Source organism: Schistocerca piceifrons, chromosome 10, assembly GCF_021461385.2.
Source record: "Schistocerca piceifrons isolate TAMUIC-IGC-003096 chromosome 10, iqSchPice1.1, whole genome shotgun sequence".
Taxonomy (NCBI): Eukaryota; Metazoa; Arthropoda; class Insecta; order Orthoptera; family Acrididae; genus Schistocerca; species Schistocerca piceifrons.
This window is the reverse complement of record NC_060147.1, coordinates 12541113-12556909: the sequence shown is the minus strand read 5'-3', so window position 1 is coordinate 12556909 and position 15797 is coordinate 12541113. Positions and strand designations below refer to the sequence as shown.

General features: G+C 42.1%; 2 non-coding genes across 2 annotated transcripts; both read right to left on the bottom strand.

Moving 5' to 3' along the window:
• Positions 1-13420: 13420 nt before the first annotated feature.
• Positions 13421-13494, bottom strand: Trnat-agu. Its single transcript has one exon. It is a non-coding gene; the product is annotated as a tRNA-Thr (tRNA).
• Positions 13495-13572: 78 nt separating this feature from the next.
• Trnak-cuu lies at positions 13573-13645 on the bottom strand. The gene has a single exon. It is a non-coding gene; the product is annotated as a tRNA-Lys (tRNA).
• Positions 13646-15797: the final 2152 nt, after the last annotated feature.

The window sequence follows — 15797 nt, the reverse complement described above, 5'->3', positions numbered from 1 at the left end:
TTTATTTTCGAGGATGTATGTAAGCTGTACGAATGGATAACGCGGAAAAACAAAGAACCGCTTCAGTTTTCTCGACGGAGTCGTGTTTCGTTATCTGTAAGTCGAATTGCAAAGATGTGTTGTGTGCAAAATGCTCAATAAATCACCGTATAAAAATGTATCGACTGTTTTTCATTGACGGTCCAACGAATTCGCAACCATGGAGCCCCGTCAAGTTATTTCTTGGAAATTTTCTTTTCAAAATCTCATATTGGGCGCTGATCTTCGACACGACGCTGCATAATAACTGAGGTACGTTAATGAACTTACCTACTTCGTTTTGTAGCCACCATATTTAATTTTGTTCTTAGGTCATGGCAATTCGTGACCATGAACCTGTAACTATTCTGCTTTCACGAAGTTCGATTCAGTCTATTTCTTTAAACATGAAATGAATGTATTTTTCCCCCAACTTTTCTTTACATAAGCCACAAGCGACAGACCGCGCGTGCCTCTCTACGAAGTGTACGCTCGTGAGTTTCACATAGGGACACGTAACTAACCAGTATAAAAATTTGAGAAACATAGGACTATTTTGTATTTGTGGTCTCATTTTATCGCAAATGTACGTTCTCTCTTTTCTTACAGCCAGTCCGGTGCCATATTTTAGCAACTTTTGTTCAATATCTTAATCGCACCGCCGCTTTACGGCGGAATGTATTGCGCGATTTGTTGGAAAGCTTTCTGGTTCCAAATTGCCACGGCGACTGGCCGAAATGTGCAACAATAAACATTAGCAGAAGCTCAAAGCCACCAAGTTTACAGGAGATTAAAGACATAATTCAGTCACTGAAAAATAACAAAGCATCAGGAGAAGACCAAATCATCGCAGAATTATGGAAAAATGCAGGAGAAAATCTTACTGCAAAACTGAAAGAAATTATACATGAAATCTGGAAAACTGAAAAAATCCCCACAGATTGGAAGACAGCAATCATACATCCTCTGTACAAAAAAGGAAGTAAAACAGACCCCAACAACTGTCGCGGAATCTCTTTATTGTCAATAACATGCGAAATTCTGTCTAAAGCCCTGCAAAACCGAGCAGAACCTCAGCTGGATTCAAAACTAGGCGAATACCAAGGTGGATTCAGAAAAGGTCGATCATGCGTAGAACAAATCCTTAACTTGAAAAACTCGATGAAATATTTGCATACTACTTCAAACAAGAGTTATGTTATCACGTTTGTCGACTTTAAAAAAAGCATGACAGTATAGACCGAAAAAAGCATGACAGTATAGGCCGAGAATCCCTTTTTGAAGTATCAGCAGAATTTAGAGTAGATGAAAAGACAACAAACATCATAAAAGAAACATGGAGACCAAATCCAAAGTAAATTTTACGGGAGAATTGAGCACAGAATTTGAAATAGACATAAGAGTACGACAAGGGGATGTACTGTTCCCAGTGCTCTTCAATTGTGCTCTTGAAAAAGTTGTTGAAGAATGGAGAAAAGCAGGTGCACCAGCACACAGACTGGGACCAAAACGTATGGGCACAGAATTAGACTGTTTAGCATTTGCTGATGACATGGCACTGGTCGCACAAGACATTACCGATGCACAGAAACAGCTAGAATTATTGCAAGAGCAGGCAGCAAAAACAGGCTTACAAATTTCATTTGAAAAAACAAAATTTATGACTGACATCAAGGATGCACCTTCTGATCTCAAAAATTGGTAATAACTACATCTATCGAGCAAAACAATTTAAATATTTAGGTAAATGGCTTGCAGAAAATTGCAATGAAAAGAAATCTGCCAGATCAATTGTAGAATTTTAGAACATGTTTTTTGCTCGAGTATCATGTCGTTTTTGGAAACCCAGAATCTACTATGTAGGAATCAACATGGATTCCGGAAACAGCGATCGTGAGAGACCCAACTCGCCTTATTTGTTCATGAGACCCAGAAAATATTAGATACAGGCTCCCAGGTAGATGCTATTTTTCTTGACTTCCGGAAGGCGTTCGATACAGTTCCGCACTGTCGCCTGATAAACAAAGTAAGAGCCTACGGAATATCAGACCAGCTGCGTGGCTGGATTGAAGAGTTTTTAGCAAACAGAACACAGCACGTTGTTCTCAATAGAGAGACGTCTACAGACGTTAAAGTAACTTCTGGCGTGCCACAGGGGAGTGTTATGGGACCATTGCTTTTCACAATATATATAAATGACCTAGTAGATAGTGTCGGAAGTTCCATGCGGCTTTTCGCGGATGATGCTGTAGTGTACAGAGAAGTTGCAGCATTAGAAAATTGTAGCGAAATGCAGGAAGATCTGCAGCGAATAGGCACTTGGTGCAGGGAGTGGCAACTGACCCTTAACATAGACAAATGTAATATATTGCGAATACATAGAAAGAAGGATCCTTTATTGTATGATTATATGATAGCGGAACAAACACTGGTAGCAGTTACTTCTGTAAAATATCTGGGAGTATGCGTGCGGAACGATTTGAAGTGGAATGATCATATAAAATTAATTGTTGGTAAGGCGGGTACCATGTTGAGATTCATTGGGAGAGTCCTTAGAAAATGTAGTCCATCAACAAAGGAGGTGGCTTACAAAACACTCGTTCGACCTATACTTGCGTATTGCTCATCAGTGTGGGATCTGTACGAGGTCGGGTTGACGGAGGAGATAGAGAAGATCCAAAGAAGAGCGGCGCGTTTCGTCACAGGGTTATTTGATAACCGTGATAGCGTTACGGAGATGTTTAGCAAACTCAAGTGGCAGACTCTGCAACAGAGGCGCTCTGCATCGCGGTGTAGCTTGCTGTCCAGGTTTCGAGAGGGTGCGTTTCTGGATGAGGTATCGAATATATTGCTTCCCCCTACTTATACCTCCCGAGGAGATCACGAATGTAAAATTAGAGAGATTCGAGCGCGCACGGAGGCGTTCAGGCAGTCGTTCTTCCCGCGAACCATACGCGACTGGTACAGGAAAGGGAGGTAATGACAGAGGCACGTAAAGTGCCCTCCGCCACACACCGTTGGGTGGTTTGCGGAGTATAAATGTAGATGTAGATGTAGAAGAGTCCAGAAAATGGAGACGGCGTTTCAGTTAACAAAAGACCTTACAACAAAAAGAGTCTCTCGTGGAACTGCAAAATACGACACTACACAACAGTAATTAAACCCGAAGCTCTCTACGCATCTGAGACATTAAACCTTCAACACAGAACACAAAAGGGGAATTAGAAGTGGAAGAACGTAAAACGATGAGGAGAATCCTAGGACCAAAAACTAAAGATGGTGTGTATTATCCAAAACCCAATGCAGAAATATATAAAAATGTCTCCAAAATAACAGACGCAATGCGCATGAGAAGAATCCAATTCATGGGGCATTTAGAAAGAATGGACTCAGACAGGTTAACGCACTAAATCCATACATTTTTAAAGAACAAAATTACAAGACCGAACTGGTACAAACAGACGGAAAAAGACCTGAGAGAATTAGGGTCTGCAAATCTACATGACGGAAATGAAATCAGAAAAATCACAAACACAAGGGGTGTTGATGAAGAAGACAGAAAAACTAACCGACATAGTCTACGCAACGAAAGCTAGCCCATTCGTTGCTTTTGAAGGAATACTGGGTGAAAAAGAAGGCCAACAAATGTTGATTGCGCGTGGTCCTAAGTGATCCATCTGCGAAGAAGAAGAAGCAGCAGAAGCAAAGGGAGAACGTCCAGATAGGTCTAAAAAACAAAACACACACACTCACACACACACACACACACACACACACTAATGTCTTCAGAATGAAGTCCAGTCCCTAGAGAGAGCGCAAAATTAATTAACATTAAGGGAAGAGGTTAGTCACAGGCCAAGAATGCGGTCACGGTAACGGGGATCAGACAGCAGAGCTGACCTTGCTACATATGGCTTTGCAGCGCCGCTATCTCGCTGTGCAGAACCAACATAATTGCAGCATGCAGCGTAATCCTGCACATCGCGGATGGTTAACACAACGCTGCTCCCAAGGTAACGGAAGGCAACACTTGCCACAAAATGACGTCAACTGCTGCACAACGAACTTCGCGATGTCGATACCAGTAGTAAATGTAACAGAATGGCGTCGCAGACAGAGTTGCTCTCCGGGCAACTTAAGCACACGGTCGACGAACTGCAGTGGACCTCCGCGGTGTACGAAAAGGTCCTTTTGTAGCCAACCTAACACAGGTTGGAGGTGTAAACATTCCTTGCGATCTGGCCGAATGGAGCGGCCAAGTTCTTGTCAAGTGACGTAGACCGAATTGGCGCGGATTCTCAGAACATTATGCGGGGTGTTCAAAAAGTCTCTCCGCAGTGCCGTATGATTGTTAGCCGCGCGTACCGTATGATTGTTCGCCTGCCTGGGTTACTTCCCTTCAAGTGGACGCTCCCAACATTCCACTGTTTCGTTTATCTCAGCCAGCGTCAATAGTATCGTTGGTGTGTGTCGTTACGTGTTGACGTAAACGTTTAAGTTTACTTTCTTAGTTCGTTTGTTTCGTTTTTGTCACTGTTAAAATGCTAACCATTGAAGAACGTGTGTTTTTAGTCGAACAAGTGTTCAAAGCTGGCGATAAATACACAGTTTCAGTTCGTTAAACATTTAATTCAGTTTTCCCGGAGACAACACTCCCACATCGCGATACGGTGTGAGATTCGATTAACAAATTTCGAAGTGCGGGTTCAGTGACAGATGCATCGAGAAGTGGTCGTCCTAGCGTTTTGTCTGAGGATAAACTGCTCGATATTTCCGTTAAAATGTCCACGAGTCCGAACAAGTCAGTACGAAAACTCCTCCAGGAACTCGATGTTAGTGTCTGAATGGCCCACACAGCTGTAAGGAAAAAATTGGCACTTTTCCCATAGAAAGTGACAGTCGTGGAAGATCTGAAAAATACTGATCATGGCAAGAGACTGCATTATTGTCAATAATTCAAAAATTCGTTCAACAAAATGGAAGGGATATTCTTAATGAAACGTTTGTCACTGATGAACCCTGGTTTCATTTATCCGGGTGCATGAACTCGCAAAATTCTCGTATGTGGAGTACTGCAAATCCCTTGTGTATTCATGAGGAACCACTTCACTCTGTGAAAACAGGAGTTTCGATTGCAATTTCTAGACGTCGGATTGTGGGTCCCATATTTTTCAATGAAACCATAAACGCACAACGATACTGCAGGGATATTCTATATCCATTCATCGGAGAACTTGTGATAAGTGAAATACTGAGGGGTTATTTTCAACAAGATGGTGCAACCGCGCATACAGCTCGCGTTTCAATGTCACAGCTTGCTGATGCTTTTGGTGATCGCATAATTTCACAGGGACTTTGACCTCCACGATCGCCTGACCTAACACCACCTGACTTTTTCTTCTGGGGTGCAGCGAAAGCAACTGTGTATAAAAACCGTCCCAAATGCCGATGAATTGAAAACTGCAATATCCACTTTCACTGCTTCTGTTACAGAATAAATGTTTAAACCCGGTTGTTTCGAAGCATGGTTAGACGAATTGAATTGGGTATTCAACAAGAGGGGGGACACTTTCAACATTTAATGTGAAAATTTGTAAATAAAAATGAATATTCAATAAAGTAATAACTTGTATTTCACTGAGTTTCATTTCGGTATATTCACTGCGGCATACGGCACGCGCAGCAAACAATCACACGGCACTGCGGAGAGACTTTTGAACACCCCGTATATTGTCGGAAAAAAATGAGTACTGCTGGAGAGACAACGTCGATTTTGATGGATGATGGCACATGCCACTTGGGCGATAGTTGATAATGGTTTCAACATCGTCCACCAACAATAGCGTAGTGGGATAACTATCAGAGCGCCATCTGTATCTACCCATTAATAGGGAATCCTCACAGCTAGAAGACTCGGTGTAGTGCAAACGTGTGAAGCGAGCAGACGACAACGCCACGGAGACTATCTGGTTGTTTCCTGTGGGCAACTGAATGAGACTGAAAGGGGTCAAATTGTGAGCTTCCAAGGAAGGCGACAGTCCTCTCGGAAAATTGTCATACAAGTTGGACGTACTGCGTCAGTTGTACAACGATACTGGTATCAGTGGTCACGTGAACATTCTCAGACTCGTAGACGAGGTTCTTGGGGTTCACGCAGCACAGTCGTACGACAATATCGTCGTATTGTGATGGCAGCAGTAGCAGACCGTACAGCTACCACATCGCAAATAAGACTGCATGCGAGCCCGTACTTGTCAAGACGAACTGTTGCGAACTCAAGAGCGAGCAGCGTTTTTGGTGGGGGAAGTGGCCTTTCCCGGAAGAACCCTGCCATTGGCCTACAGGGCCACCCAAATCTGTTGCCCGTTACCTGTCTAACGGTGTAGATCAGCGTGCAGTGATATACGTCGTTTCTGTCCGTGGGGTCTTAGCTGCCAGTGTCGGTGAGTTAACGTTGTATACTTACTGATGTACTCGATATCCGGAAGTGATGGATAATCGTCTAGCATTGCAGGAAAATGTGCAGAATACGAAGAAGAGGAGGTATTTGCGCAGTAACGACCGTTCGATCGTCTCTAATGTTATTACAGCGTGTATTAAAGAGGCGACCCAAAAAGAACTGTTGGCTAATATTACCAGTCCCAATCAAAGGGCTGCAATGTATGCAAACGTCAGCATCACCTAATAGAATGCATAAGGAAGGAACGCGAAAATAAGCCGCATGGTTTACTGGAATCGCCGCGAAGGAAAACTAATAATCTTGGGAGGAAACCGGTCGTTATAGACAGTTTCAAAATCACGTAAAATCTTTGATACTTTTGTTCTTGTTGTTGTGGTCTTCAGTCCAGAGACTGGTTTGATGCAGCTCTCCATGCTACTCTATCCTGTGCAAGCTTCTTCATTTCCCAGTACCTACTGCAACCTACATCCTTCTGAATGTGTTTAGTGTATTCATCTCATGGTCTCCCTCTGCGATTTTTACCCTCCGCGCTGCCCTAAATTGGTGATCCCTTAATGCCTCAGAATATGCCCTACCAACCGATCCGATTTGGTGCTTATGGAACACTAAATATTTGTCTCGGTCACTATTCACCTTATTCTGAGAGATATTGCTTGAAATATGTGCGCAATAGCTATTCTAAACTCTGCTGAAATTTTATTAGAAACATGTACATCGATTCTGGACTTCTAAGCAAAAAGCTTGACATACGACGAGCGTTCACATATTAATTTTTATTTTTTGGTAAGAACTTTATTTGTTAATCTACAGCAAATTATCCTCATAAAAATATTCCCCAATACGTACTATACACTTGCGCTAGTGTTTTTTCCAATTTCCGAAATTTTTTAGGAACTGTTTCTTCGGGATAGTTTATTGGTCTCTTAACTGTGCATTTTTAATCTCATCCATGCTTGTAAAACCGCTGTCCTTTAACGCCTGCTTTGAAATGCTTATACCACTTGTATGCCCTTGGTTCACTCATAACAGGGTCACCAAAAGCAATATTTAACAAATCTAAAAATTTCATACACTTTAATCCACCCCTATAACAAAATTTAATACAGATTCTCTAATCTATTTTTATACAAAACAAATAATCGTTGATGCTACCAAAACACACATAACCTTTTTTTTTTACAGCTGACAAAAATTCAAATGGCTCTGAGAACTATGCGACTTAAGTTCTAAGGTCATCAGTCCCCTAGAACTTAGAACTACTTAAACCTAACTAACCCAAGGGCATCACACACATCCATGCCCGAGGCAGGGTTCGAACCTGCGACCGTAGCAGTCGCGCGGTTCCAGACTGTAGCGCCTAGAACCGCTCGGCCACACCGACCGGCTACAGCTGACAACAGAGTAAATACCCAATATGCATAACACTGTACACATACTTTTGAGACATGTTTACGAAGACAGTGGCAAAAAAGTAGTGCAAATCGGACTAATACAACACACAAGATTATAAATTTCTGCTTACTTTTTAAACACTCTTCGTGTTGCAAAAATTTGTAAGTTTCAATGCAGACCTTCGAAGAAAACTTCTGCCTTTTAGTAGAAACACAAAGTAAGAGCAAGCCTTAATTTATACAGATTGATTGCATTATATGGGGTTCGTTTCGCGAATAGCAATGAGGAACATACAATGCATTCACATGAACAGGCATTCGGTTCTATACAAAATTGTCAAGGCTTTCGTGGCGACTTGTTGACAAACTGCCTATTGGCTTCTGTCTCGGGTTCTTCGGCCGACGTTCATCTAATGATTTTTCTGACGTTTCGCCAGCACGAGTGGCTGGCAGTGTCAAAGCTTCAGCCTCCATTGCCGGTGGTGAACCGGAGGCGAGCTCGCGGGCGCAGACTATATGTACCTGGCGCGCCAACGTCCGAGGGCTTCTCCGCGGTCATTTCCGGTGCGGTTCTCCTCTTGCTACCTGCGACGGTCGTTCGATGCAGTACGGGAAGCCAGGACCCGTTTACCTTAAGGCTTTCCTCTTTCTTGTTGAAACTGTTCGCGTATTTTTGGTATTCTAGAGCTTCTCTGAACAAGCGCGTGGGATAGTGCTTCTCTACAGCCAGACACAAAAAGAGTAAAGGTAAACGGATCCTGGCTTCCCGTACTGCAGCGAACGACCGTGGCAGGTAGCAAGAGGAGAACCGCACCGGAAATGACCGCGGAGAAGCCCTCGGACGTTGGCGCGCCAGGTACATATAGTCTGCGGCCGCGGGCTCGGCTCCAGTTCACCACCGGCAATGGAGGCTGAAGCTTTGACAATGCCAGCCACTCGTGCTGGCGAAACGTCAGAAAAATCATTAGATGAACGTCGGCCGAAGAACCCGAGACAGAAGCCAATAGGCAGTTTGTCATTCGGTTCTATGTTTGTGGTATAATCCTGACTTCCATTCTTATGTTAATATTATTTACTCTATAATGTTGTGTTTCGGAAGAAGCTATCGTGTATTGTATTCCTTATTGCCTTAATGCATTTGTCTAAAAATGAACGCAGCCGAGACGTATCTGTACACGGCGTCGCCTCAGATTTAAACCGCGCGCCGCGGCAGGGCCGGTACTACGTTGTGAGACAGTCTGTAGAAGCACCCTGTGACGTAGCTGGGTTGGCAGAGTGGGGACACGCTCGCTCGCTCTTCAGTTTACCGACAGACTATATCAGCAATGGGGCTAGGGGTACGCACACTTCTAGCCCGTCTTCCGCTCACGCCACAGCATCGCCGTGCGTAATTCGACTGGTACCATCACAGGGTCACTTGGAGGGTGGAATGGCGCGCCGTGGTCTTCAGCGGTGAAACCAGATTCTGAGGTTCTGCCCGCACGCAAGTGATGGTCGTATGTACGTACGACGTAGACCTGATGAGTGCTGTCCCATAGGCTGCATTCCTCCAAAACACTCTAGCCCTGCCTCTGGCCTCATGGTCTTGGGGGGGGGGGGGGGGCGATAATCTACACTCTGGTTCACTTTGGTGCTTGTGGTGGGGACGCTAACCAGCGCTCAGTACGTGCAGAATATTGTTAGACCCGTTCTTGCAACAGGGAGGTGATGTGCTATTCCAACAGGATAATGCTCCCCCACACACTGCCCGTAAAACTCGACGTGCTCTGCAAGGCGTGCAGCAACCTCCCTCACCAACACTATCCCCAGACTTCTCCCCAATTGAGCACTTGTGGGATATGATGAGACGAGAAGTGACGCATGTGACTCGTCGACCAACAACTCTTACGGAACTACGCGACCTGATCGCAGGACAGTATCCGCCAAATCTACGATAGGCTGGATGCCAGAAACAATGCCTGCATTACTACCCGTGGAGGTTACAACACATACTAATATGCACGTTTTAGCAAGGGTCGGTATTTGATACCTCCGAACCGTTTCTTTTATTGATCCGTAAATGTAGTCGGTGTGCAGACATTTGCCACGATTTTACCTGCTCCGAAGGGCTGAGTCCCTTGTCTCCCCCCCCCCCCCCCCTCCTCCTCCTCCCCATCGCTTACTGAGCCTTTCCGCTGGTTTTCTTAAGACAGAACCAGAATCTCTTTGGATTTTCCGCCACATTTCTAGAGAGAGTTTCGTTGTGGAAACTATTAAATGCATCTCACATTGAAATCCGCACCAAATTTCGAGCCTCAGCAAAACTTCGTCACTCTTGGAGATTTTGCGTTCGTCTAAATTATACTTGCCTTTTTCGGTGCTCCTGCATCAGCTTTCTGTCGTGTTTTGTGTACCATGGGGGATTAGTTCCGTCTCTTATTAATTTATTTGGTATGAATCTCTCGAGTGCTGTTGATACTATTTCTTTGAAATTAAGCCACATATGGTCTTCACTTACATAGTTTGGAAGGATCGGAGACTGTCTCTTAGAAAGACGTTAACCGAATTTAAAAGATATATTTTGCGTTTGCTTTTGGTGAGTTTCTTTGTTACGGAATTGAGCCTCGCTACGACTGTGTGTTCACTAACCTCTGTATCCGTCGTGATGCTCAGGATTATTTGTGGCTAAGAGGTCAAGTGTGTTTTCGTAACCATTTACAATTTGAATGGCCTCGTGAACTAATTGTTCAAAATAATTTTAAAGAAAGCATTTAGAACAATTGCGGAAGTTGTTTTCTATCTACAATAGGGTCTGAAAATGTATTTTTGTCCACATAAGGAAGGTAGATTGAAGTCACTGCCAACTATAATTGTATGAGTAGGGTGCCTAGTCGTATTTGTGATGAGACTCAAGTTTTCTTTGAACTGTTCAGCAACTGTTTCATCTGATACCGGGGGTCGGTAAAAGGAGCCAGTTATTAATTTATTCCGGTTGTCGAATATAACCTTTGTCCATACTAAGTCACAGGAACTATCTACTTGAATGTCGCTTGTGAGCTGGAACACACACTAAATTATTTTTCTTTAAGTTGTGCTTCTTGTGTCTGTTGTAATACAGAGCATTACAATTACGCCTTTTCCCTCCAAAACCTAGGATGCTTTCTCTGTGACCCTGTAAATTCCAGAGCTAAACAATGTAGAACAACAACGTACGTTACAAGCATAGCATTCTGTATTACTTCATTTCCTTATTGCTAACATTTTAAAATTGTATGTCGATTTTAGATGACATGTCAATCATAGATGACCTTATCTCTATTTAGTGAACGTACTTTCAGTCATGTTTTGAACATTATACCACTACACTTTATTAACTAATGTTTCACCGCAAGGGATATCGCATTTTAGAGAGTAAATTAATATGGAGTATGTGGTTCTACTTTTCAAACATTCACATACGCATTTCTTCTTTCCTTATTGTCTTTTAGCATTCAGTTGTAGTAATTAAAGTACGCTCAAATGCAGTGATCAAAAAGAAATGATTAGCGTACATTCGCATTCTCTTTACATCGTTCCTTTCTTGTTGCTTTCATGGCGATGGGCTGTTTCTATCGCAATCAGTAAGCGTGAAAGGAAGCTGCCGTACAGACAGAGGGATCTATATTTATACTTGGCAGAAGTAATTACATACTGACATAATCGTCGATATTGCTTTCGTTTCCCAAAAGTTATAAATATTTCTATTTCGGAAAAGAATCTCTGTATTTGGCCAAGATGTCGAAGAAGAAGGTCCCTTACGTACTGGTTGTATCCAGTAAGATGTGGAGACGGCGGTTTGAAAGCGGACAGAAGTAGTACGAGGAAGGGCGTCCTTTACCTGAGGGATCGCTACCTGGCGAAGGGGCAAGTGTGGCAAATGTCCGGCGTGGCAAATGTCCGACATTCAATGTAGTCAATTCATGTACTCCATATGCACTGTTGCCACAATAGATCTTCAGTGAATTGGAAATCTCTGAAAGGATGTATAAATTTTTTTTCCGGCAGTACATGTCTCCGCCACTACCAACTGCGATTCAAAATAACTGTCAGGAAACCAAGCTAGATTTCACCTTTTTGGATGTTCTCTGTACAAAATAAATGTGGAATGTCAAAATTATCCTGCCCCTTCAACCGGTGATCCTTTATGTAAACAATACTTAGGTAGACTTGAGAAAAATTAATTTAATAGTATTAAATGAGTAATTAAGATTGACGACGTGTTAATTAATTGACAGGTGTGAGTTTGGTATCAATTATCTCTGAATTTTATAGGGAGTTGGAATCTGTCACCAGAATTAAAGGATTAGTTTTATTACTCTCTCCTCATTTGCTGTGGGGACTGGTCTAGACAGACGCTATGGCCTCGTCACGTGCGTAAAGTTATCACATAAACATATCAAAATTGTAAACCGCGGTCTAGGCAATAAAACATTTTTGTACATTTTTTTTTACATTTCAATGGAGCACAGCACGTCATTGTCAAAGGAGAGAAATCCTCAGACGTAAAAGTAACTTGTGTTCTAAACCGAGGGAGTATTACACGACAATTACTTTTCACAATGTATATAAACGATGCAGTGGATAACACTAGATGTAGCATGTGGATTTTTGCGGATGGTACTGTTGTACGCAGAGGACTCACAATGGCAGAAAACTGTAACGAAATCAAAGAAGACCTGCAGAAAATCCACACTTGGCGCGGGGATTGGGAGTTGACCCACATCACAGCCTAATGTAACCTACAGCACATGAATAGACGGGAATTCACCCAGTATTGTACGGTTAATGGAAGAGTTCAGAAGACTGACAGGATGCGGTCACATCCAATAAATGTCTGTGAAAAAGTGTAAGAAGTTTTTCAAAGTTGGTCGACCACATAAGAGAAATCGCAGATAAGATAGATTCCACACTGAGATTCGTTAGAAGAATAGTCAGGCAATATACTCTGCCCAAAAAGAAGGTAGCTCACAAAAGTCTCATTCGATAAACACATGAGTATTGGTCGTCAGTGTGGGCTCTGTACCAGACAGGACTGATAGAGGATCTACACAAGAGCAGCCCATCTCATCACTTAGCGAGCGCGGAAGTCATGGTGGCCGAAAATGTAAAATTTACTAATTCATCACGGACTACTTGCCATTGTAACCTGTATATGCGGGATGTTAACAGTATAAATGCAAATACCTATATTGATGACTGAGGTAAGTGTCGTGAACATTACATTGTCCAAACTAGGCACGGAAGCCTTACGTTTTATGTCATAGCAGCTTTTGATTGAATGCATAGAAAAGTTTCATCATCCAAAACACTTTTCAGATCTCATATTCAGGCAGACAACTGTTTCCTTACATTCGGATTACGAATATCCAGACATAGGCTTTCTTAAGACAATACACGCAAATGTGGCGATGGTTTCTACTGCTGTCCTATCGCTGTCCATAACGATATGTCAAACCCCTAATCTTCTTTCCGTCTTTTTCCGTTATTCGGAGATTTTATTAGACATAGAAATATAAAAACTAGGAAGCCCAAAAGGCACCGGAGGGATTCGAACCCTCGATCTCCTGTTTACTAGACAGGCGCTTTAACCAACTAAGCCACGGCGCCGCACGGGAAATAGTGTTATCTTTGGAATGTACCTTTGTTCAAGACTCCACGAACATACCTTCAAAGAATAAAAATTTTCGCCCAACGTGGGGCTCGAACCCACGACCCTGAGATTAAGAGTCTCATGCTCTACCGACTGAGCTAGCCGGGCGCCTTGGCCTATCGCGCCCCACACGTGTACGAACGGGACAGATTAAGAGTCTCATGCTCTACCGACTGAGCTAGCCGGGCGCCTTGGCATATCGCGCCCCACACGTGTACGAACGTGACATTGCATCTTGTGAGAAGCCTATTAGAAAAATTATGTAATTCACAGTCAATAAGTATCGAACATATAGAAGTTTCCTTTAATTTTCAATATTAGTAGTAGTTGCCAGCAACCTATAACCAGACTGATAACGCTCACGAATGATAACTTACGTCTTGGAGAGTACTTTCAAAACAACGAAGTTGTGCCATTCGATGTTAAACTGTTGCACGCAAAAAAAAAAGCATGGTAAACGAAGTGAGAAAGGTGATCATACGCAATGCTCCCTTTTCTTTTTTGCATAATATTCAGAACAAACTGCTATGACGAGGATCCTGTCAGTAACTTTACGAACAAGACAGATTTTTTCCGTGAAAACATGGCTACGTGGTATTCATTTACAGAACTAGATTTTTTTTCTACCGGTGCCTAAATGCAATATTGCAGATATTATCTATTCAGCATTTATCTATGGAGTACAATGAGTTGTCAAGTAAAATAACGTGAGCGGAATTGACTTCAAACTTGTTTTTAAAACGTCCATTTTTGCCAGCACCTTTAATTCACAAGAGAGGTGGCTACATACTTACTCCTTCCTGTGCAAGAGTACGGCTTACAATTTTACTTTGTGGATTGTGAAAACTATTTCTGCTCCTTGCGCTATATTTATGAATCCTACTACTGATAATAGACGACATTGTCATAAGATACGCAGCAATTTTATATTTTTTTAAATTCTAATTTTAGCAAAATCAGTTACAAATTGCCACAATTAATTCCTAGTTTCCCTTACTTAGTTGTCATCCCCAGATCGGATTTGTTAAGATGATCGTTAAGTGATTGAAATCACGAATCATTTGCAACTGAAAGTGCTAAAAATATACATATTATTAATGCTACTATTGTTTTGAAATTGTGTCTGGCTCTTCACAACGAACTTCAGAGTCTAAAGGTACTACGAGGCTGTTGTTCGTAAGCCACATTTTTACAACAGTTACCTACATTTATTTCGAGCATGCATATCGCGTTTCTGTAAATTGAATTCTGTGTGCCTACATGTGCAATTGTCCCAGAAAATTATTTCATTCGACATACGAGGGTAATTTCAAAAGTAAGGTCTTCTATTTTTTTATAAGTACATAGACCTGTTTATTTCTACAGTGGTGTAAATCAGTTTACAACTTGAACATTTAGCTATTTTTCGACATAATCAGCATTTCTGTCGATGCATTTTTGTAGACGCTGTGGCAGTTTTTGTATGCCCATGTCATACCAGCTCGCCGCCATGCTGTTCAGAAAATTATAAACCTCTTCTTTCACCGCGTAGTCGGCGCTCAATTTCTGGGCCCAGAATTGACGCTGACAGGTACTGTTAGACTCTGATTCAAACTCTCCTACAACAGTTTCAGTGAAACATAATCTCACGCACCCTGTAGTCCTGACTTGGCTCCCAGTGACTATCACCTCTTCCCTAGGTTAAAAGAACATTTGGCCAGAAAGCGATTAAGCTCCGACGACGAGGCGAAAGAAGAGGTTCATAACTTTCTGAACAACATGGCGGCGAGCTGGTATGACATGGGCATACAAAAACTGCCACAACGTCTACAAAAATGAATCGACAGAAATGGTGATTATGTCGAAAAAATAGCTAAATGTTCAAGCTGTAAACTGATGTAAACCAATGTACAAATAAACGTCTATGTACTTATAAAAAAAATAGGAGACATTTCTTTTGAGATTACCATCGTACATTTATGCACGTATTGAAAGTAGGCTTTCGTTTTTTTTTTTTTTTTTTTTTTTTTTTTTTTTTTTTTTTTTTTTTTTTTTTGGAAATCGTATTGACCAACTAGGATCACGTTAACAATTTCAGTTCCTCTTCTTCCTTTGTTGCTGTTTCCTATTTTTCCAATATTCCCTCATTTTCTCCCCATGAAGTTTCTTCCTTTCTTCTGTCCATGTTGTTCCCGATTTTTTTATTTCTTCTGCTTTGAAAGCCTTCCAAATTTAGTATTTTGTTTTTAAAACGGGTTCTTTCTGCTATTTCTGATTCTTT